Raw genomic sequence first — 22,587 nt, 5'->3', positions numbered from 1 at the left:
TAACCTTTAAGTGAAAAAGGTTCACTTGATCTCCCTTCTTACTTCTAATTTACTACTTTGTTTTTAAAATGATGCACTCTTAGAAACATAGAAAATAGGTGCAGGAGTAGGCCATTCGGCCCTTCTAGCCTGCACCACCATTCAATGAGTTCATGGCTGAACATGCAACTTCAGTACCCCATTCCTGCTTTCTTGCCATACCCCTTGATCCCCCTAGTAGTAAGGACTACATCTAACTCCTTTTTGAATATATTTAGTGAATTGGCCTCAACAACTTTCTGCGGTAGAGAATTCCACAGGTTCACCACTCTCTGGGTGAAGAAGTTTCTCCTCATCTCGGTCCTAAATGGCTTACCCCTTATCCTTAAACTGTGACCCCTGGTTCTGGACTTCCCCAACATTGGGAACATTCTTCCTGCATCTAACCTGTCTAAACCCATCAGAATGTTAAACGTTTCTATAAGGTCCCCTCTCATTCTTCTGAACTCCAGTGAATACAAGCCCAGTTGATTTAGTCTTTCTTGATAGGTCAGTCCCACCATCCCGGGAATCAGTCTGGTGAACCTTCGCTGCACTCCCTCAATAACAAGAATGTCCTTCCTCAGGTTAGGAGACCAAAACTGTACAAAATACTCCAGGTGTGGCCTCACCAAGGCCCTGTACAACTGTGGCAACACTTCCCTGCCCCTGTACTCAAATCCCCTCGCTATGAAGGCCAACATGCCATTTGCTTTCTTAACCGCCTGCTGTACCTGCATGCCAACCTTCAATGACTGATGTACCATGACACCCAGGTCTCGTTGCACCTCCCCTTTTCCTAATCTGTCACCATTCAGATAATAGTCTGTCTCTCTGATTTTAACACCAAAGTGGATAACCTCACATTTATCCACATTATACTTCATCTGCTATGCATTTGCCCACTCAGCTAACCTATCCAAGTCGCTCTGCAGCCTCATAGCATCCTCCTCGCAGCTCACACTGCCACCTAACTTAGTGTCATCCGCAAATTTGGAGATACTACAATTAATCCCCTCGTTTAAATCATTAATATAACGTGTAAACAGCTGGGGCCCCAGAACAGAACCTTGCGGTACCCCACTACTCACCGCCTGCCATTCTGAAAAGTACCCATTTACTCCTACTCTTTGCTTCCTGTCTGACAACCATTTCTCAATCCATGTCAGCACACTACCCCCAATCCCAAGTGCTTTAACTTTGCACATTAATCTCTTGTGTGGAACCTTGTCAAAAGCCTTCTGAAAGTCCAAATATACCACATCAAATGGTTCTCCCTTGTCCACTCTACTGGAAACATCCTCAAAAAATTCCAGAAGATTTGTCAAGCATGATTTCCCTTTCACAAATCCATGCTGACTTGGACCTATCATGTCACCTCTTTCCAAATGCGCTGCTATGACATCCTTAATAATTGATTCCATCATCTTACCCACTACCGATGTCAGGCTGACCGGTCTATAATTCCCTGTTTTCTCTCTCCCTCCTTTTTTAAAAAGTGGGGTTACATTGGCTACCCTCCGCTCGATAGGAACTGATCCAGAGTCAATGGAATGTTGGAAAATGACTGTCAATGCATCCACTATTTCCAAGGCCACCTCCTTAAGTACTCTGGGATGCAGTCCATCAGGCCCTGGAGATTTATCGGCCTTCAATCCCATCAATTTCCCCAACACAATTTCCCGACTAATAAGGATTTCCCTCAGTTCCTCCTCCTTACTAGACCCTCTGACCCTTCTTATATCCGGAATGTTGTTAGTGTCCTCCTTCGTGAATACCGAACCAAAGTACTTGTTCAATTGGTCCGCCATTTCTTTGCTCCCAGTTATGACTTCCCCTGATTCTGACTGCAGGGGACCTACAATTGTCTTTACTAACCTTTTTCTCTTTACATATCTATAGAAACTTTCTTGTTTTTGAACACTTTACCACAATGAACACTATAACTAGATCACCTCATCAGTTCCAGATATAATTGCAAAAACATCCACTCGGTCAGCTCGAAATCTCCTTTTCTCAACTTGCATAATTTTCTCACTTTTTTTCCTATTCATTCTAAGATGGAACAGAAAAAGAATTGACCTACCAGGAGACTCCGGGATGGGCAGTAACATTTGCAGTTTAGTTCATGAATCTAGAACATTTTCTTTCGTACGGAACATCTTTCACATCTTCACAGGGGCCGTGATGTCCAGGTGGCTGCCATCCTTCAGTTATCACAGTACTGTACCTTGAGAGTGGACAGCATCAGCACTGTGATAACTGAGCCAGGGCAGCCAGATAGTCAATGCATGTGAGCATTCGGGTGCTGTCAAGGTTTTTAGCTGAAAAAGCAAAGATACATAACCGCATACATGTCACAAACGAGTCATATTGTAACCTTCTCTAATTGTAGTTCAAAGTGTATTTCCTTCGACAGCACCTCCCAAACCCGCGACCTCTACCACCTAGAAGGACAAGGGCAGCAGGTGCATGGGAACACCATCATCTCCAAATTTCCCTCCAAATCACACATCACTCTTACTTGGAAATATATCGTCATTCCTTCATCGTTGCCGGGTCAAAATCCTGGAACTCCCTCCCTACCAACACTGTGGGAGTATCTTCACCTCACGAACTGCAACGGTTCAAGAAGGCAGTTCACTATCACTTTCTCGAGGACAAGTAGGAATGGGCAAATACGTGCTGGCATTGCCAGTGACGCCCACATCGCGTGAATAAATAAATAAAAAGTTTGGAAAGTTTCTGAATTTCAAGAATTTGTTTTCTCAAACGGCTGTGCTAACATTTCACTCGGTGCTCTTACTGTCTGAATCGGATTACAATGATCAGTTTAATTCAGGACGTACAGTGCCACGCCATAGGGATGGTATGGGAAACAAAATTGAAAAGCTAAAATTAACACATAACAAAAAAAACTTTTTCTTCCCTTTATCTCCTCAGGTGCTGGCAGTCTTCTTGTATCCTCCCAAGTGACCGTCAGGAGGAGGACTGCGACAAAATACAGGAAGAAACCAATAAACTTGCAGAATGGACGTGTAATTGACAAATTAACTTCAATAAGTGTGAGGTGGTTTGTTTTGGTAGGAAAAATAAGGAGACCACATACTCGTTGGAAAATATCTATCTAAATGGGATAGAGGAGCAGAGGGATCTGGGGATACAGATACACAAATCATTAAAAGTAGCGACGCAGGTTAATAAGGCCATACAAAAGCAAACAAAACACTGCCATTCATTTCTAGAGGGATAGAATTGAAATTCAGAGAAGTTATGTTAAACTTGTATTGCATCCTTGGTTCGATCACACTTGTAGAGTAGCGTGCACAGTTCTGGTCTTCATATTATAAAAAGGATATAGAGGTACTTATGAAGATGCAAGAAAGATTTCCTAGGATGATACCAGAACTGAGAGGTCATGCTGGTCAGGAAAGGTTGAACAAGCTGAGCGCTTTTCTCAAGAAAAGAGAAGGCTGAGGTGTGACCGAATAGAGATCTTAAAGATTATGAAAAGGGTTGAAAGAGTAGACATAGAGAAGATGTTTCCACTTGCGGGGAAGACATGAACTAGGGGCTATAAATATAAGATAATCATGAATAAATCCAATAGGGAATTCAGGAGAAACTTATTTTCCCAGAGAGTGGTTAGAATGCTGAACTCGCTACCACAAGGAAACGTTAAGGGGACTATTATAGATGTGTTTAAGGGGAAGCTTGAAGGAGAAAGGAATAGAAGGATATGTTGATGGGGTTAGATGTGAAGAGGGTTGGAGGAGACTTGTGTGGATTAAAGAAACTGGCATGGACCAGTTGGGCTGAATGGCCTGTATCTGATCTGTAAATGCCATGTAATACTATGTAATATGGAGTGAATAGTGATACTCTGCGGTCATGTCTGGACACAACTCTTCACGTTGTCTCTTACTTGTACATTACAGCTACAAGACACTGACATTGTCCCGATATTCACTCAAAACAATACAAGGAAAACAGGGGTCACAGCTGGTCTATTATAAAGTTCCTCCAATTACCACAGAACAACATCTGAAATAAATTGAATTCTGCACCTTATGACAGATATTTTCATAGAATATTTTTAAAATGTACAAACACAGTATGGAATTATAAAAACATGTTTTACTGCCAACACAAAAGGACATTTCCTCTTGGTTTTGAAGTTTCACTTTCAGCAACATGTATGTTTTAAGTCAGTTACCAGACTTTATCCGACCAACCAATAAAGGCAAAATGGACCACATCTGAATGTAGCCTGTGGTATGCAAATTGCCTGCTATGGAATCTGGAAGTTTACAAACACTACAACTGTGAACTATATTTTTAGCAGCTGCTTTATCGGTCAATGCCCTGGTTGTTTTGAAATTTCATAGGTACAATAGGATTTAAATTGTGTGCATCAATGATACAATACTCACCACATAGAAACATAGAAATTTACAGCGCAGAAGGAGGCCATTTTGGCCCATCGTGTCTGCGCCGGCCGACAAAGAGCCACGCGGCACTCGGTCAGCAGCCCTGAAGATTACATATAACCCTATTAACAATGAACAATGGCGGAAAGATAAACAGCATCCGGCCCAAGCAGTCCGCCCCACACAACTGCGATACCCCATGTATCGCAAAATTTTACACTCCACCCCACCCGGAGCCATGCAATCTCCTGGGAGAGGCAAAAAAAGATAAAACCCAGGCCAATTGGGGAAAAAAATCTGGGAAAATTCCTCTCTGACCCATCCAGGCGATCCACCACTCTGGCCATATTCGATTCTCTGAAGTACTTACCATCGTATCTGCACCAGCCAACAAGAGGTTATCCAGTCTAATCTTACTTACCAGCTTCTATGTCCGTAACCCTGCAGGTTACGGCATTTCAAGTGCCTATTGAAGCACCTTTTAAATGTGGTGAGGGTATGTGCCTGTACCACCTTTCCAGGCAGTGGATTCCAGACCCCCACAACCCTCTGTGTGAAGAAACTTCCACTCAAATCCCCTCTAAACCTTCCACCAACCACCTTAAACCTATGCCCCCTCGTAATTGACCCCTCCACCAAGGGAAATAGGCCCTTGCTATTCACTATCTCCAGGCCCCTCAAAATTTTATACACCTCAATGATGTCTCCCCTCAGCCTGCTCTGTTCCAAGGAGAATAAACCCAGCCTATCCAATCTGTTCTCATAGCTAAGATTTCCCATCCCAGGCTGCATCCTCGTAAATCTCCTCTGCACCCCCTCCAGTGCAATCACGTCCTTCCTATAATACAGCGACCAGAACTGCACGCAGTATTCCAGCTGTGGCCTAACCAGTGTATTATACAATTTAAGCATAACCTCCCTGTTCTTGTATTCTCTGCCTCGGCCAATAAAGGCAAGCATTCCGTATGCCTTCTTAACCACTTGGCCTGCTACTTTCAGGGATCTGTGGACAAGCACTCCAAGGTCCCTTTGTTCATCTACACTTTTAAGTGGCTTACCATTTAATGTGTATACCCTTTCCTTATTCGCCCTCCCCAAGTGCATTACCTCACACTTTTCTGAATTAAATTTCATTTACCGCTCTTCAGCCCACCTGACCAGTAGATTGATATCCTCCTGCAGTCCATGACTTTCCTCTTCATTATGAGCAACACAGCCAATTTTAGTGTCATCTGCAAACTTCTTAAATCGTAATTCTTATATTCAAATCTAGATCATTGATGTATACCACAAAAAAAGGAACCCAGTACTGAGCCCTGCAGAACCCCACTAGAAACATCCTTCAGTCATATAAACACCCATTAACCATTGCCCTTTGCTTCCTATCTCTATGCCAATTTTGGATCCAACTTGCCACTTTGCCCTGGATCCCATGGGCTTTTACCTTCATGACCAGTCTGCCATGTGGGACCTTATCAAAAGCTTTGTTAAAGTCCATATACACTACATCGTACGCACTATCCTCATCGACCCTCCTGGATACCTCCTCGAAATAATTCAATCAGGTTAGTCAAACACGATCTTCCCTTAACAAATCTGTGCTGACCATCCCTGATTAATCTTTGCCTTTCTAAATGTAGATTTATCCTGTCCTTCAGGATTTTTTCCAATAATTTTCCCACCACTGAGGTTAGGCTGACAGGCGTGTAATTACTCGGCCTATCCCTTTCTCCCTTCTTAAACAAGGGTACCACATTAGCAGTCCTCCAGCACCATGCCTGAATCCAAAGAGGACTGGAAAATGATGGTCAAGGCCTCTGCTATTTCCTCTTTTGCTTCGCTCAGCAGCTTGGGATGCATTTTGTCCGGGCCTGGGGATTTATCCACTTTCAAAGCTGCTAAACCCCTTACTATCTCCTCTCTCACGTTTATTTCATCCAGAATTTCACGTTCCTCCTTGGTAGCAGTATCAGCATTGCCCCTTCCCTTAATGAATACTTTGTGTCTGTTTTCATAAAGAACCATACCAACATCTTCCGCTTCCACACTCAAATTACCCTCATGGTCTCCAATAGGCCCTACCCTTTCTTTTCTCTTACTCTTAATATATTTATCGAACATCTTTGGGTTTTCCTTGAGTTTACTTGCCAAGAATTTTTCATACTCTCTCTTAGCATTCCTAATGTCCTTTTTAATTTCCTCTCTGAACTTTCGATATTCCTCCAGAGATTTTACAGTATTTAGCTGTCGATATATGACATAAGCTTCTCTTTTTTTTAATCCTCCCCTGTAAGTCCCTGAACATCTAGGGGGCTCTAGAATTGTTATTCCCACCCTTTTTCTTCAAGGGCACATGTTTGGCCTGAGCCCTCTGGATCTCCTTCATGAATGCCTCCCACTGTTCCGACACTGATTTATCTTCAAGTAGCTGCTTCCAATCCAGTGGCCAAATCACTTCTTAATTTAGCAAAGTTAGCTTTCCCCCAATCTGGGATTTTTATGCCTTGATCTTATCCATAACTACCTTGAATCTGACTAAATTATGGTCACTGACACCCAAGTGCTCTCTCACCGATACCCCTTCCACCTGCCCAGCTTCATTCCCTAAAACTAAATCCAGAACCGCCCACTCCCGTGTTGGGCTTGTTACATACTGACTAAAAAAGTTCTCTTGAATGCATTTTAGGAATTCCATACCCTCTATACCCTTCACACTATATTTGTCACAATCAATATTAGGGTAGTTGAAATCCCCAACTATTACTACCCTATGGTTTTTGGACCACAGAAATTTGCCTACATATTTGCTCTTCTATCTCCCTCCCACTGTTTGGGGGGGTCTATAATACACGCCCAGCAGTGCGATCGCCCCTTTTTTATCTTTCAGTTCGAACCATATGGCCTCATTTGATGAATCCTCTAAAATATCATCCCTCCTCACCGCTAAAAGTTTCTTTAATGAATACCATTACTCCCCGCCCCCCACCGTCCTGTCTAAAAATCCTATAACCAGGAATATTGATCTGCCAAACCTGCCCCTCTTTCAGCCATCACTCTGTAATGGCTATAATGTCATACTCCTAAGTGTCTACCTGTGCTCTTAGCTCATCCGCCTTATTTGCTATACTCCTTGCATTGAAGTATATACCATTTAGCACAGGAAGACCTCTTTGATTACTACTTACTAAGCCTTGTTTCCTCTGTCTTACAGATTCACTTTCGACATCCTTGCTTTCCAATTTCAGCTTTACTTCCTTCCCTATTGAATTTGTTCTCCGTTCCCATCCCCCCGCCAAGCTAGTTTAAACTCTACCCAACAACACTAACAAAGCTCCCCGCGAGGATATTGCTCCCGGCGTTGTTGAGGGGCAACCGGTCCGGTTTGTACAGGTCCCATCTCCCCAGAAGCGGTCCCAATGACTCAGGAATTTAAAGCCCTCCCTCATGCACCAACTCTCCAGCCACGCGTTCATCCTCTCTATCCTTCTATTCTTGTACTCATTAGCACGTGGCACCGGAAGTAACCCGGAGATTACTACCTTTGAGGTCCAACCCTTTAATGTTTCTCCTTTTGCCTGCAGGACCTCAATCCTCTTTCTACCCATGTCATTGGTCCCGATATGGACCACAACCTCTGGCAGTTCACCTCCTCCCCCCAGAATGCCCTGTGTCCGCTCTGTGACATTCTTGACCCTGGCACCAGGGAGGCACCGTATCATCCTGGAGTCACGTCTACGGCTGAATTAACACCTCTCTATTCCCCTAACTATTGGATCCCCTACCACTAAAGCTCTTTTATTCTTTGTCCCTCCCCTCTGTGTAGCTGAACCACACGTGGTGCCTTGGACTTGGCTTTGGCTGCACTCCCGAGAGGCACCATCGCCCTCACCAGTGCTCAGAAGAGAGCATCAGTTGGAAAGCGAGGTGGACTCGGGGAATTTTGCAGGGGGTGGGGGGAAAGGGGGAAGAGGCTCCTGCACTACCTACCTAGCATTCTTCCTCCGTCTGGTGGTCACCCACTTCCCCACTGCCTGCATGCTTTTAAGCTGTGGGGTGACCACCTCCTAAAATGTGCTATCCACGTAGCTCCCAGCCTCACGGATGCACCATAGTGACTCCAGCCTCTGCTCAAGCTCCGAAACGCGGAGCTCGAGTAGTTGAAGCTGGAGACATCTTCCTGCACACATGGTTGTCTATGCTGTGCGAAGCATCCAGTATTTCCCACATGCCGCAGGACATGCTCTTCACAGGACTGAGCTGCCCTGCCATCCCTCTATTTAAACTTATCGGTTATAAAAGAGAAAGAGATACTTATCAACCAACCAATTACCTGCCCGGACGAGGGCTGTGAGCAGGAAGAGATCAAAAAACGCAGTTTGGAGCCGAATCTGAAATCAGTGAGGCGCAGGGGAGTAATGCACTCGGCAGCGGGAGGCTCGGATGTCGGCGAGGAGCGGGAGGCCCAGAGGAGACTAAGCAGATTTTAGTTTTCTTTTCCCCGGAAGGGACTGGCTCCGTGTCTACTGCCCAGAGACACCGACTGAGACTCAAGTTTCAATGTCACCGTCTGCTGATAGCTGCACTCAACCTTTGCCAGACAGTAAAGCCACCAATCTTTCCTGAGTTATTGGTTACAGTACAGATGGAGGCAAGATGCCCATTTAAGCAAAGTAGCTTTTGAAACTTGAAAGACTTGCATTTATACAGCATCTTTTATGACCACTGGACGTCCTAAAGCACTTTACAGCCAATGAAGTACTTTTGGAGTATAGCCACTGTGGGAATGTGGCAGCCAATTTGGACACAGCAAGCTCCCACTAATGACCAGATAATCTGTTTTTGTTATGTTGATAGAGGGATAAATATTGGCCAGGATACCAGGAATAACTCCCCTGCTCTTCTTTGAAATAGTGCCATGGGATCTTTGACGTCCACCTGAGCGAGCAGACAGGGCCTCGGTTTAACGTCTCATCCGAAAGATATAAACCAAATAAAAAACGGCAGGTATTTCCTTGTGGGTTAAACTTTCTGTTACCTTAGGAGAAAAGAAAAAACACATCAATTAAAAAAAAACTCATGTACATTTAGGAAAATACAAAGTTACCACAATGGCCCAGCAAATAAGTGCACCTCTTGGCATACTGAGCCATACAGTTGGAACCAGATTTAGGGCTCTACAATTGGCCATCACTATCCGCAGTGATTGAGAAGGAGCAAACAAATCAGGATTAGTGTTTAGTGACTCCTGTTGAGATATGCAAGTGTAGTTGTCAGCTGAGGATAGAATTAAAATTGGCGACAATGCCTCTGCCATTGAATAGCCTGCCACACTCATTGACTAGGCTCACGATGACCACTTCAGCAAGCTCATCTGCTGTTTGCAGAACTGCAGCCCAGCATAAATGAGAGGAGAGAAAGTGGAGTGAAGAAATATATAAATTGTAAAGTTACATAGCATAGAAAGGTGATGTTAAAATTGACAGATGCACACAGGATTGCATTGGAGTTACAATTTCATTCCTACGATTCAAAATGTTGGAGCTGAGAGATACTTACAGAATGAGATTTTGTGAAAGGTGGCAAGGTTCGGCTTGAACAGGTGTTTCACACAGATACAGAGTAGGCCTGAATCTGCAAGAGCAGGCAAGTAACCGTGTGTATACTGACTGTGTTGAGTGAATTTAAAAAGACTGTACAAGTGAGATAATGAAGCTGCAAGAGGCCAGTGGTGCAGTAAGGCAGACAACTGAGTACAAGAAGTTTGGCCTAAGCTCAAGTTAGGCATTGAAATGTAGTTGACTTGCAATTACTTTCAGTTCTGTGTGTTTTGGAGTCCATTTATTATGGCAGTGAAAACACACATTGTACAGAATTTTCCTGATATGGAAGTTTTTAGAAACGGTGACTGCCCAGAAAACCCACGCGTGTAAGTGGATCCAGGGGGCCTTGCTCGAGTTCAATGCTTCTGAGCTTGAGAAGCAAATGGAGACATTGTGCACTAAAGGCGCGCACTGCAATGGGTGGTCACCCCACAGCAAAAGAAGGATGGTGAGACAGAGCAAGGAAAGTAGATGACCATTTGCCAGGGTGGCTGGGGAGAGATGAGAATTCAGCTAGAGATAGCATATGAAACTCCTGTGGGGTCTGAAGCAGTCTGATGGGTAAATAGCGCTGGATGCCAATGATACAAACAAAAACAGCAACTCAGGAAAGGGAAATAACAAGAAACGCCATGGCACTGTGCAGCAATTGTCAGTCATGAGGGAGGGTTAAGTGCAGGAATGCTAGTGGGATATTTGATAGCGAGAGGAATAGGCAATCACTTATGTAATACGAGTCTTGAAAGGTGTCTTGTCTTCCAGGTGCCAGTGTAAGCAACATAATAGGGGCTCAACTATTTACAATCTATATTAATGATTTGGATGAAGGGACTGAGTGCAATGTAGCCAAATTTGCTGATGATACAAAGATAGGTGGGAAAAAAAGTCAGGAGAACGCAAAGAATCTACCAAGGGATATAGTTAGGCTCAGTGAGTGGGCAAAAATTTGGTAGATGGAGTATAATGTGGGAAAATGTGAAGTTATCCACTTTGGTAAGAAAAATAAAAAAGCAAATTATTTTTTAAATTGGGAGAGATTACAAAATGCTGCGTTACAGAGGGATCTGGGGGTCCTTGTACATGAAACTCAAGGAGTTAGTATGCAGGTACAGTAAGTAATTAGGAAAGCAAATGGAATGTTAGCCTTTATTGCAAAGGGGATGGAGAATAAAAGTAGGGAAGTCCTGTTACAACTGTACAAGGCGTTGGTGAGATCACACCTGGAGTACTGCGTGCAGTATTGGTCTCCTTATTTAAAGAAGTATATATTTGCATTGGATGCAGTTCAGAGAAGGTTCATGAGGTTGATTCCTGAAATGGAGGGGTTGTCATATAAAGAAAGGTTGAGCAGGTTGTGCCTATACTCATTGGAGTTTAGAAGAATAAGGTGATCTTATTGAAACATACAAGATTCTGAGGGGGCTTGACAAGGTAGATGCAGAGAGGATGTTTCTACTCGTGGGGGAATCTAGAACTAGGGGGCATAGTCTCAGAATAAGGGGTCGCCCATTTAAGACGGAAATGAGGAGGAATTTCTTCTCTCAGAGGGTCATGAATCTTTGGAATTCTCTACCCCAGAGAGCGGTGGAGGCTGGGTCTTTGATTATATTTAAGTTGGAGACAGATTTTTGAAAGATAAGTGAGTCAAGGATATTAGGGAGAAGGGAAGGAAGTGGAGTTGAGGCCAAGATCTTATTGAATGGCAGAGCAGGCTCAAGGGGCCAGATGGCCTACTCCTGCTCCTATTTCTGATGTTCTTATAATGCAGTGTTTACAGAAACCCTTTAGCTGGACGTCATAGTTCATGTCAGAACCAACGACATAAGACTAAGATTCAGGTCCTGCAGAGACACTTGAAAGAGTTAGGAGACAGATTAACAAGACCTCAGAAGGCAGTAATCTAAGAATTATCATTAGTGTAAAGCACTGCCTCGTACAGGAACAGACAAATGAGGGAGTGAATGTGTAGGAGAGAAGGGTTCCTATTCCTGGAGCATCATTACCACGGTTTCTCTTCCTGCCACCGCATCGTTACCTCTGCTGTCCCCCAAAGATCTATCCTTGGCCCCCTCCTATCCTTGGTGACATCATCCAAAAGCACAGCGTCAGATTCCACATGTACGCTGATGACACCCAGCTCTACCTCACCACCATTTTCCTCGACCCCTCCACGGTCTCTGGATTATCATCCTTGCTTTAAATCCCTTCATGGCCTCACTCCTCCCCATCTCTGTAATCTCCTCCAGCCCCACAAACCCGCCCCCCCCCCCCCCACCCCCCCCACCCAAGATATCTGCGCTCCTCTAATTATTCCCTCTTGGGCCCCTGATTATAAATCGCTCAACCATTGGCCTTCTGTTGCCTAGGCCCTAAGCTCTGGAATTCCCTGCCTGAACCTCTCCACCTCTCTACCCTCCTTTAAGACACTCCACTAAACCTACCTCTTTGACCAAACCTGCCCTAATTTCTCCATATGCGGCTCAGTGCTAAATCTTTTGTCTTGTAATACTCCTGTGAAGCACCTTAGGACATTTGACTACTCTAAAGGCGCTATATAAATACAAGTTGTTGTTGTTGTCGTCTGGGGTAGGAGTACTGATGGGACAGCCAATACCTGAATAGAGTTGAGACCAATATACACACTGGGATGTTAACTTGAACTTTGGGGTGGGTTTAAACAAATATGGCAAGGGTAAAGCAAAATGAGAGAGTGTAGAATGAACTACTTGGAAGGAAAGTTAAAAATTAAATGATATGGAAACGGCGAGAGAGGAAAAAATTACAAAAACAAAGGAATGCATATTAATGCATAAAGTGTAAAAAGCAAAATTGGGAAAACCAGAGCTGAGTATAGCAGAAAATGATGACATGACTTCAGCTGTTTCAGGATAGGCAATTAAATAAACTTGGGTATAAAACTTTCATGGGGATAGAGATGGAAGAAAGGGAGAAATGGTAGTCTAGTACAGTATTAGAAGCAATATCATACCACTAGACTGTAAAAAAAAAGTTAGAACTTGCATTTAAAGAAAATCAGAGGCTTTAATTATAATGTTGTAAAATTCCAGGGACATGAAAATTGGGCCAGAACACTGGAAGATGGTAAATGACATTCCCTCTTCAAAAAAGCAGACAGTTGTTGGTAAACTACTAAAGTCTACAATACAGGATGAAATTACTAAGTAATTGGAAAAACCTGAGCTAATGAGGGTCAGTCAGCAGAGATTTCTAAAAGGCAGGTTTGTGCTTGATCAACCTTGTAGAATTCTTTGAGTATAAAGCAAATGTAGTTAATATGATTTATATGGATTTTCAAAAGAGCATTTGATAAGGTACCATATAAGAAACATTTGGCAAAGATAATGGTACATGAACTTAAAGGGAATGTGGTCAAAGGGAGAGAGAGAGAGAGAGAGAGAAGGTTCGTGGACAGAAAGCAAAGGTCCGGAGTAAAAGAAAGTTTCTCAGGACAGAAAGGCATGGTGAATTCTTCTGAATGGCTGAGACTGCCAGCTTTTTCCAGAGTCGTCCAGGCTTCTAGTTGCAAAGCAGAGGGAAGAGGTGGAGAACCAGGTGGGACTGAGGTACGGACAGAGCACTGATACCTAGTCAATCGCCTGCATATAGAGCTCCTTTAAAACTGAGATGAGGAGGAATCTCTTTAAAACCTATTTTTAAAATGGGAATTCTCATCAATTTCATAAGCTATAAATCGACCAGCGGGTGTTTTTTTGGGGTGGTGGGGGGGGGGCTTGTTTGCGGATGCTGCCCAAACTCAGTGAGATCATTGGTTAGTTAAGTTTGAATGAAATTAATGGGGATGTTAACTAGAATGTCACACCTGCTGGCAGTTCATTTATTTTGCTGTTGTGGGCCTAGCTGGGTGACAAAAGAGCCTGATTTGCAACCCGCCCCTCTCCCAGACAGGGGCAACAATGGAGCCCAGGTCCTGGGGCATGGCATATTGCTTCTACATATTCATCATGCCCAGACTTGATGGTGTGAACACGAATGAACGTAGCCAGCTTTGTCTGGCAACTCATACACAGAGTAACTTCGCATTTTTTATTTTAAATATAAAAATACTAACTTTTTAATAAATTTTTATGTGTGTTACAGAGCGTGGGGTAATAAACAATTGGACACTGCCTAATCAGACATAGTATACCAAGAAGCGGGTTTGCCTTCCCCAACCTCAGGAGAAAACCCCCTACTCAGTACATAAGAAATAGGAGCAGGAGTAGGCCATTTGGTCCCTCGAGCCTGCTCCGCCATTTAATACGATCATGGCTGATCTGATCATGGACTCAGCTCCACTTCCCTGCCTGCTCCCCATAACTCTTTACTCCCTTATCGCTCAAAAATCTGTCGGTCTCCACCTTAAATATATTCAATGACCCAGCCTCTACTGCTCTCTGGGGCAGAGAATTCCACAAATTTACAAATCTGAAGAGATTCCTCCTCATCTCAGTTTTAAATGGGCAGCACCTTATTCTGAGACTATGTCCCCTAGTTTTAGTTTCCCCTATGAGTGGAAATATCCTTTCTGCATCCACCTTGTTGAGCCCCCTCATTATCTTATATATGTTTCGATAAGATCATCTCTCATTCTTCTGAACTCCAATGAGTATAGGCCCAATCTACTCAACCCATCTTCATAAGTCAACCCCCTCATCTCCAGAATCAACCTAGTGAACCTTCTCTGAACAGCCTCCAATGCAAGGATATCCTTTTGTAAATACGGAGACCAAAACTGTATGCAGTACTCTAGGTGTGGCCTCACCAATACCCTGTACAGTTGTAGCAGGACTTCTCTGCTTTTATACTCCGTTCCCCCTTGAAATAAAGGCCAACATTCAATTTGCCTTCCTGATTACTTGCTGTACCTGCATACTGTGTGTTTCATGCACAAGGACCCTCAGGTCCCTCTGAACGATTGGACACTCCCTAGTCATTTTGCAATTTTTTCTCCATTTAAGTAATAATTTGCTTTTCTATATTTTCTGACAAAGTGGATAACCTCACATTATATTCCATCTGCCAAATTTTTGCCCACTCACTTAGCCTGTCTATATCCTTTTGCAGATTTTTTTGTGTCCTCCTCACAATTTGCTTTCCCACCCATCTTTGTATCTTGGCTACATTACACTCGGTCCCTTCATCTAAGTCATTAATATAGATTGTAAATAGTTGAGACCCCAGCACCGATCCCTGCGGCACCCCACTAGTTACTGTTTGCCAACCAGAAAATGACTCAATCCGCTGGGACCTCCGCAGAATCCAGGGAATTTGGGTAGATTACAACTAATGCAGCCACTATCTCTGCAACCACTTCTTTTAAGACCCTAGGATGCAAGCCATTAGATCCAGGGGACTTGTCCACCTTTAGTCCCATTATTTTACCGAATACTACTTCTTCAGTGATAGTATTACGTTCCTCCCTTCCTATAACCACTTGATTATCCACTATTGGGATGTTTTTAGTGTCTTCTACCATGAAGACCGATACAAAATATTTGTTCATCTATGCCATTTCCCCATTATTAATTCCCCAGTCTCATCCTCTAAGGGACCAACATTTACTTTAGCCACTCTTTTCCTTTTCATGTACCTGTAGAAACTCTTACTATCTGTTTTTATATTTTGTGCTAGTTTACTTTCATAATCTACCTTCCCTCTCCATTTTTTTTGTCGTTCTTTGCTGGCTTTTAAAAGTTTCCCAATCCTCTGGCCTCCCACTAGTCTTGGCTGCATTGTATGCACTTGTTGTCAATTTGATACCATCCCTTATTTCCTTAATTAGCCACGGATGATGATCTCTTCTCTTAGTCTTTCCTTCTCATTGGTAAATGTCTGCCACTGCTCATCAACCGTGCCATATATATATGTTTAATTGTACAACTCATTTTTATACAGAAAAAATACTTGTGTTGTGTTACTGGGATCCGTGGATTTTTTATAACAAGGGAGGGGGTCCTCAGAAGCAAAAAGGTTGAGAACCCCTGATATAGATCTCATTTCGAACAGCTTTTTGTTTAAAATATTTAATCTACAATTTAGTGACTTCAACAGTCCTAAATATCAAGAACCACAAAATGTCCTCAGTGGGATCCAGGACTGGAAAACCATTCAAATTTGATACATTAATGGTATGATTTTTTTTTGTGTTTAAAAATACACTACTTTCTAAAACTCTCAAGGCTTCTGCGCCGACTTAGTTGATATAAAATGAAAAACACTACATACTATTCACTGGCACATGAATGTGTGCAAAAATATTCCCTCTACAGCGTACAGTAGTGGTGGTTAACTTGATTTGCCTTCCAAGTCTCATGACTTGATACAATTGATGTAAAAACCAACTGTATATTTGGCTCTGTTGCCAAAAGATTTGTTGAGCAATATCTGGCAAACATCATGTTAGCCAGACAGCTGGAAACATCCATGTGAGACTTGTTTTCCTTCTGCCGAATGACATTCTGCCTGCCTTATGTAATTCAATCTTTAATGTCTAAAAACCCATGATTGATGGCCTCAGGTCCGGGACTAGGGAGAAGGAAAAATAAAATCAGCCAGGGTTCCTACCCCTGGCTAGTATCGGTTAGTCCTCTTAGGGGTAGAATTAGACTTGGCTATGATTCTTCCTCCAGCAGTTAAATAGCCTGCCAAAAAGCACAGTCACAAGTGAAGGATGGTCACTAAGGTAAGGTACCAGAGAGCTGATGGTGCCTGAGGCAAGGGTTCCAGCTCCTGTCATTGTTTAGTAAGCCCGCAGGAAGTGCGTGAGAGAACATCGAAGGAGAGAAGAAATGAGTTTAGTGGCGCTCCCTCCCACAATTGAATAGCCGGTCAAAACTCAGAGATAAGGGTCACAAATGAGTAATGACCACTTGGGCATGTTATGGGTAGGTACCAAGTACCTGTAGAACTATACTCCAAGATAAGGAGACAACATCATTGGAGTAGGGGAGGGGAGAAGTGGGGAAAAAAGTCCAGCATATTGGACCACCAACATTTACATAAACTGTATCTTCCACACCACTGAATACCTGATCTCAGCTCATTTTGGAAAAAGCAAGAGAGAAGTGCATGCATTTTCCACATCGAGAATCAGAAGGGGATGTTCACCCTCAGGACCTCTCACATGCTCCTCCAGGCAAATACTGCAGCAGTAGAGGCAAAGGCCCGACAGCAGATTGTCTGTTCACCTTTTTGGCCACAAATGATATAAGGAAGGGAAACCAGCTAAAAGGAAAAGAACAAAAGCAGATTTTCTCAGTTTGGTTGAGACATGGATAGTGTCCCTTTAACATCCACAACAAATGGATGCCCAGACAAGAAACCTGCTCCTTGGTCTTGGCTAATGCTATTCTAAGGGATCCATTAAGCAAGAGGGGCACAACAATCTGGGGTCTCTCCATCCCAGCACTTTGCCACAGTAGCACGACAAAACATCTCGCCTTCTGAAGGGTCAGAAATTTGGATAGATGTCCAAACACTTCATAGATTTAGATAGAGTATACAGCACACAAACAGGTCATTCGGCCCAACTAGTCTGTGCTGGTTTTTATACTCCACACGCTTCTCCTCCCATTCCATCTACCTCAGCTCAGCCTTTCAGCATATCATTCTGTTACTTTTTTCCTCATGTACACATCTAGTTTCCTTTTGAAAGTATCCAAGCTATTTGCTTCAGCCACTTCCTGTGGTAGTGAGTTCCACATTCTAACCATTCTCTTCAGTAAAGAAATTTCCCCTTATTTCCCTATTGGACTTATTAGGAACTATCTTGTATTTATGGCCCCTAGTTCTGGATTCTCCCACTAGTGGAAACATTCTCTCCACATCGACCCTGTCCAACCCATTCATAATTTTAAAGCTTGGGGTCTTGAGGATTCAACTATTTACCATTGAAAATAAACTTATTTTATACCCCAAATATTCATGAATACAAGTAATAATGCTTTTTAAAAAATCTTCATTTTATTATAAACCAAGGTGAAGAGTAAAGACCTATAATGCAGGAAACCACCAAAGCTGAAAAGAACGGAATGGAAGGTAGTAATTTAGATTATGTGAAGCTTAAATTCAAATGCCCAATGAATTTGTAATTTGACAACACTACAGAGTACCACTATCTGAGTAAACTTGCAAATTCTTACAGAACTGCTCTCTTCTGTTGTAAGTAAAGAACTATTCACGTGCCTCAACTATCCAAGGTTGCGCATCAGGCAACCAGGGAAAAAACACTGAAAACACATTACTACAAACTATAACTGCATTCAGCATTATGTCAGATTTAAGTACACCGAGCCAGAAAAATTAGAGTTTTTATTCTTGGGCTTCAGAGAACAAGAAAATGTGGTAGATCGATGCAGGCAATGTTTAATAATGAAAAAAAGTACCTACACTGTTGGAAGTGGGGCAATCATTAGCAAACAGATGGCGGTGACAAAAGCACAATGGAAACATTGATGTAAGAATTTACAAGTCAGCATAGTTACTGAGCAAATTAGAACATTTCTGAAGATTATCAGCCTCTCCCCTCCCTTCCTCTCCTGAAGGTGCAGACTCATATGCTGGGTTACAGTTCCATGGGTGTTGGCTGCTCTCCAGCACCATGGCCAAGTGACCACAACTCACATGTGAGCCCAATGTCGCGGTTTGCACTTTTCCAGTAGTGACACTGAACAGTGATCGGGAGCAGGTATCCTGCCTAATTTCTCTAGCCCAGGGGCGCTGATGCCAATTTTTATGGCTCTAGTGCCACCTCAGCTGAGGCCAGCTAACTCAACATAGACTAGTGATTGAGCATAGACAATTACATTTTAAACAGTAAACATTTTAAGCAGTAAATCTACACCATTATAACTAAATACAGCATCTAAATTGTATGCTTACTGAGTTGTTCAAAAAGATCAATGATCAATACAAACCAAAGATCGTATTTACAGTATTTATTTAACCCTCTGAGGGCGAGGACTATTTTTATATGCAAAGACTTCAATGCTATTCCCAGATTTGGGAGGTTTCTCCAGCACCTCTCCACCTTGAGCAGAACACAAGAAGATTAATATTGTCAGATATTCCAACTTTCACATCCACCCACCCATCTCTCTCTCTCCCCTACTTATCCATTTAATCAATACGCTGTGGTCATTACTTCTCTGCACGCAAACCCATTTGACCTTCTTTCCCTCGAGTTGTCATGAAATTCCGATGCAAAACTCATTGCAAAGTTTCTGATACTAACCCACTTTTTCCAAGAACCTCAATAGTGTGAAGCTCCTTAAGCCCCCAAGGCTTCTGTTCCTCCTACAATCTGCAGCAGATGCATCCAAACCTTTTTTCTTCATCGGCCACTCAACTGCTCATCAGGAACCCAAGGGCCGCATATATAAAGTTATCTTCTCCTACATTCTACTACCAACACGGCGGGGGGGAAAGAGAATCCTTTTCTAGGGTGGCCCGAGGCTTCTTACTCTTTTCATGCTTCTGACGAGTTGGCACCCTTCTCCCCAGTCCTCAGTCAAGGCAGCATCCTTCTCCCTCTCTCCTTACATTCCACATTGGCACCATTCTCCTTCTCTCCCTCCCCACCCCCCGCCCAATTTCATAATGGCACTACTGTTCTGCCCTCCAATTTCACACTGGTTCTCTCTGGCTCTTAGTGTGGCTCTCGCAGCATTCCCCTCAGCCCCACTGCCGTTTCCTACTTCCCGCAGCTCCAAGCAACTGAATGTTGCTGCATACTGTGGGTAGGAATTGCCACCAAGACGTATGAAATATTCAATCACTTGGAGCAGCACTAAGGAGGTTGGATCTAGATCGAGGGGGTGGAGAGGAGCTGATAACAGTATTTGTGGGCCTGATCGGCCCATGGGCTCTACCGTGTGGTCTACAGCTTCTTGATTTATCTAATCTTCGCTCATATGCTATTCAACTTATAGCCCTTGACCCCTCACCAAGATTTCTCAATTTTATTTTTTTTTAAACCCACAATTCTCCACCCTTCATAAACATCAGCTCGTTCAAAGCTCTGCTTCCCATCGCCTATCCTACCAAGTCCCACTCACCCAGCACCCTGGCCATGCTGACCTACATCGATTCCTGGTTCTGCACATCTCAAATTTTAAATTCACATCCACATGTTTAAATCCATTCATAGCCTTGCCTCTCACTATTGTTGTAACCTCCTCCAGTCCTACAACCCTCTCCCAAACTCTCCATTCCTCTGACTCTGGCCTTTTGTGGATCACCACTTCCTTCACTCCACCATCAGCGGCAGTGCCTTCAGCTGTCTAGGCTTCAAGCTATGGAATTCCCGCCCTAAACACCTCCCTCTCCTCCTTTAGGGCCCTCCTGAAATTCCAGCTCTCCAACCAAGCTTTTGGTCATCTCGCTCAATATCTCTTTTGTCTTGGCATCCATTTTTGTCTGATTACACCTCTCTGAAGTACCTTGGAATTTTTTTTTTACCTTTGGTATACAAATGCAAATTACTGCTGTTGATTATAATTCAATATATATTTTGAATGAAGAATTGCTAAGAGGATAATTACATTTCTTTTAAATATTACTGTCCTAGGCTGAACCAGACTGCTTACAATCTTGGTGTTGTATTTGACCCCGTGATGAGCTTCCGATCACATATATGCCCCATCACTAAGAGCGCCTATTTCCACCTCTGTAACAGCACCCAACTCTGCCCCTGCCTCAGCTCATCTCAAATCCTCATCCAAGGCTCTGCTGGCCAGCCTATCTTCCACGCTCCAGAAACTTGAGCTCATCTAAAACTTCGCTGCCTGTATCCTAACTCGCACCAACTCCCGTTCACCCACCACCCCTGTGTTCGCTGATCTACATTGGCTCCCGGTCAGATAACGCACAATTTTTAAATCTCATCCTTGTTTATTTCTCCATGGCCTCTCTCTTCCCTATCTCTGTAACCTCCTCCAGCCCTACAACACTCCGAGATCTCTGCACTCCACCAATTCTGGCCTCTTGCACATTCCTGATTTGAATCAGTCTACCATTGATGGCCATGCCTTTAGCTGACTAGGCCTTAAACTCTGGAATTCCCTCACTAAATCTCTCCGTTTTTTTTATCTCTTTCTCCTCCTTTAAGACGCTCCTTAAAACCTACCTCTTCGATCAAGCTTTTGGTTATCTGTCCCAATATCTCCTAATGTGGCTCGTTGCCAAATTTTGTTTGATAACACTCCTGTCAAGCACCTTGTGAGGTTTTATGTTAAAAGGCGCTATATAAATGAAAGTTCTTTAAAAATTGCTAGCATGACCATTTTAATATATATAAAATAATGTATTCTTGTACAAATAATATGAAAGGCATCTTACCTTACAATCAGATTCCAAACAACTTTCAAAACGTAAAACATAGAGACAAGTGTAAACAAATCCATGCCTGGGGACACGTGTTTTCTACATCTGTCATGGTCCCTCAATAGTAATCGGAAGCTAAAAGCCAAAGAATTTGAAAGGAATTCAATTATTTTATGAACAGATTCATTTCAGTGCAGATATACTGGTATCTCAAAATTCCTTCGATTAAGCAACAAGGTCAGCTTTGTAAGGATTCTTTTTCTTAAGCTGTGCACTACCTTTGTGGTGGGGGAGGAGTTGGTGCTCCCAGGGATCTGGGAATCAGGGATTGGCTGCTCCGCCCTTCCTCTCCATGCACGACCCCCGCTGTAAACAAGTTGGATCTGGGCGCTGTTTCCAATCTTTCGAGCCAGCGGCAATCTCCAAAAAAATAGTAAATCTGGAAAAAAAAACCTCTCCAACCCATGGAAATCCTAGGACAGCAATACAGAATTTTAAGAAAAATATATTCAAATTCCGTTTGGAAAAAAAACGTGAAACTCAAATGAACTCGCATCAGGAAATGCAAAGATAATTCCACCAGCTTCCAGAAATTGACATCGTATTTTTAAATACTGCGAATGTGACCCTCATTTAATTGGTACTTTTAGCATTGACTATTATAACTCTCGGAATTTGCATCCAGTATAATTTGCTGCTTTTTAATTTGTACATACATTAAATAAGATCTGTTGCACTTCTCCCCGACACCAGCCAGACACAATTGAGGACAGTTCGAGACTTGCCCAGCAACAAGACTCTGATACACTGAGCCCCCGGAGCCGCGCTCGCCCCCAGCCCCAATCCTCAGCCTCAGCCCCCGGCCCCCAGTCTCAATCCCAATCTCCAGACCCCAGTCTCAGACCCCAATCCCCGGCCCCCAGTTTCAGACCCCAATCCCCAGCCTCAGCCCCCGGCCCCCAGTCTCAATCCCAATCTCCAGACCCCAGTCTCAGACCCCAATCCCCGGCCCCCAGTTTCAGACCCCAATCCCCAGCCTCAGCCCCCGGCCCCCAGTCTCAATCCCAATCTCCAGACCCCAGTCTCAGACCCCAATCCCCGGTCCCCAGTCTCAGACCCCAGACCCCAATCCCCGGCCCCCAGTCTCAGACCCCAATCCCCAGACACGGTCCGGCTGCTCTCCGCAGCGCTCGCTC

At 43.5% G+C, this 22,587-nt stretch overlaps 1 long non-coding RNA gene across 2 annotated transcripts in view; it reads right to left on the bottom strand.

Annotated features, from left to right (window-relative positions):
• The window catches only part of LOC139268615 (uncharacterized), a 32,131-nt gene extending 9,945 nt beyond the window's left edge, over positions 1-22,186 (bottom strand). Inside the window, exons 1-4 of one of the 2 annotated variants that reach the window (XR_011594070.1) lie at positions 21,670-22,186; positions 21,407-21,526; positions 17,098-17,293; positions 8,779-9,483 (exon numbers count right to left, since the gene is read on the bottom strand). This is a non-coding gene — a long non-coding RNA (uncharacterized lncRNA). The remainder of the gene's footprint in view (positions 1-8,778; positions 9,484-17,097; positions 17,294-21,406; positions 21,527-21,669) is intronic. The other variant, XR_011594071.1, reaches the window with a different exon arrangement.
• Positions 22,187-22,587: the final 401 nt, after the last annotated feature.

The sequence above is a fragment of the Pristiophorus japonicus genome, chromosome 8 (assembly GCF_044704955.1).
Source record: "Pristiophorus japonicus isolate sPriJap1 chromosome 8, sPriJap1.hap1, whole genome shotgun sequence".
NCBI lineage: Eukaryota > Metazoa > Chordata > Chondrichthyes > Pristiophoridae > Pristiophorus > Pristiophorus japonicus.
The sequence above is the reverse complement of the archived record's forward strand: the minus strand, read 5'-3'. Positions and strand labels throughout refer to the sequence as shown.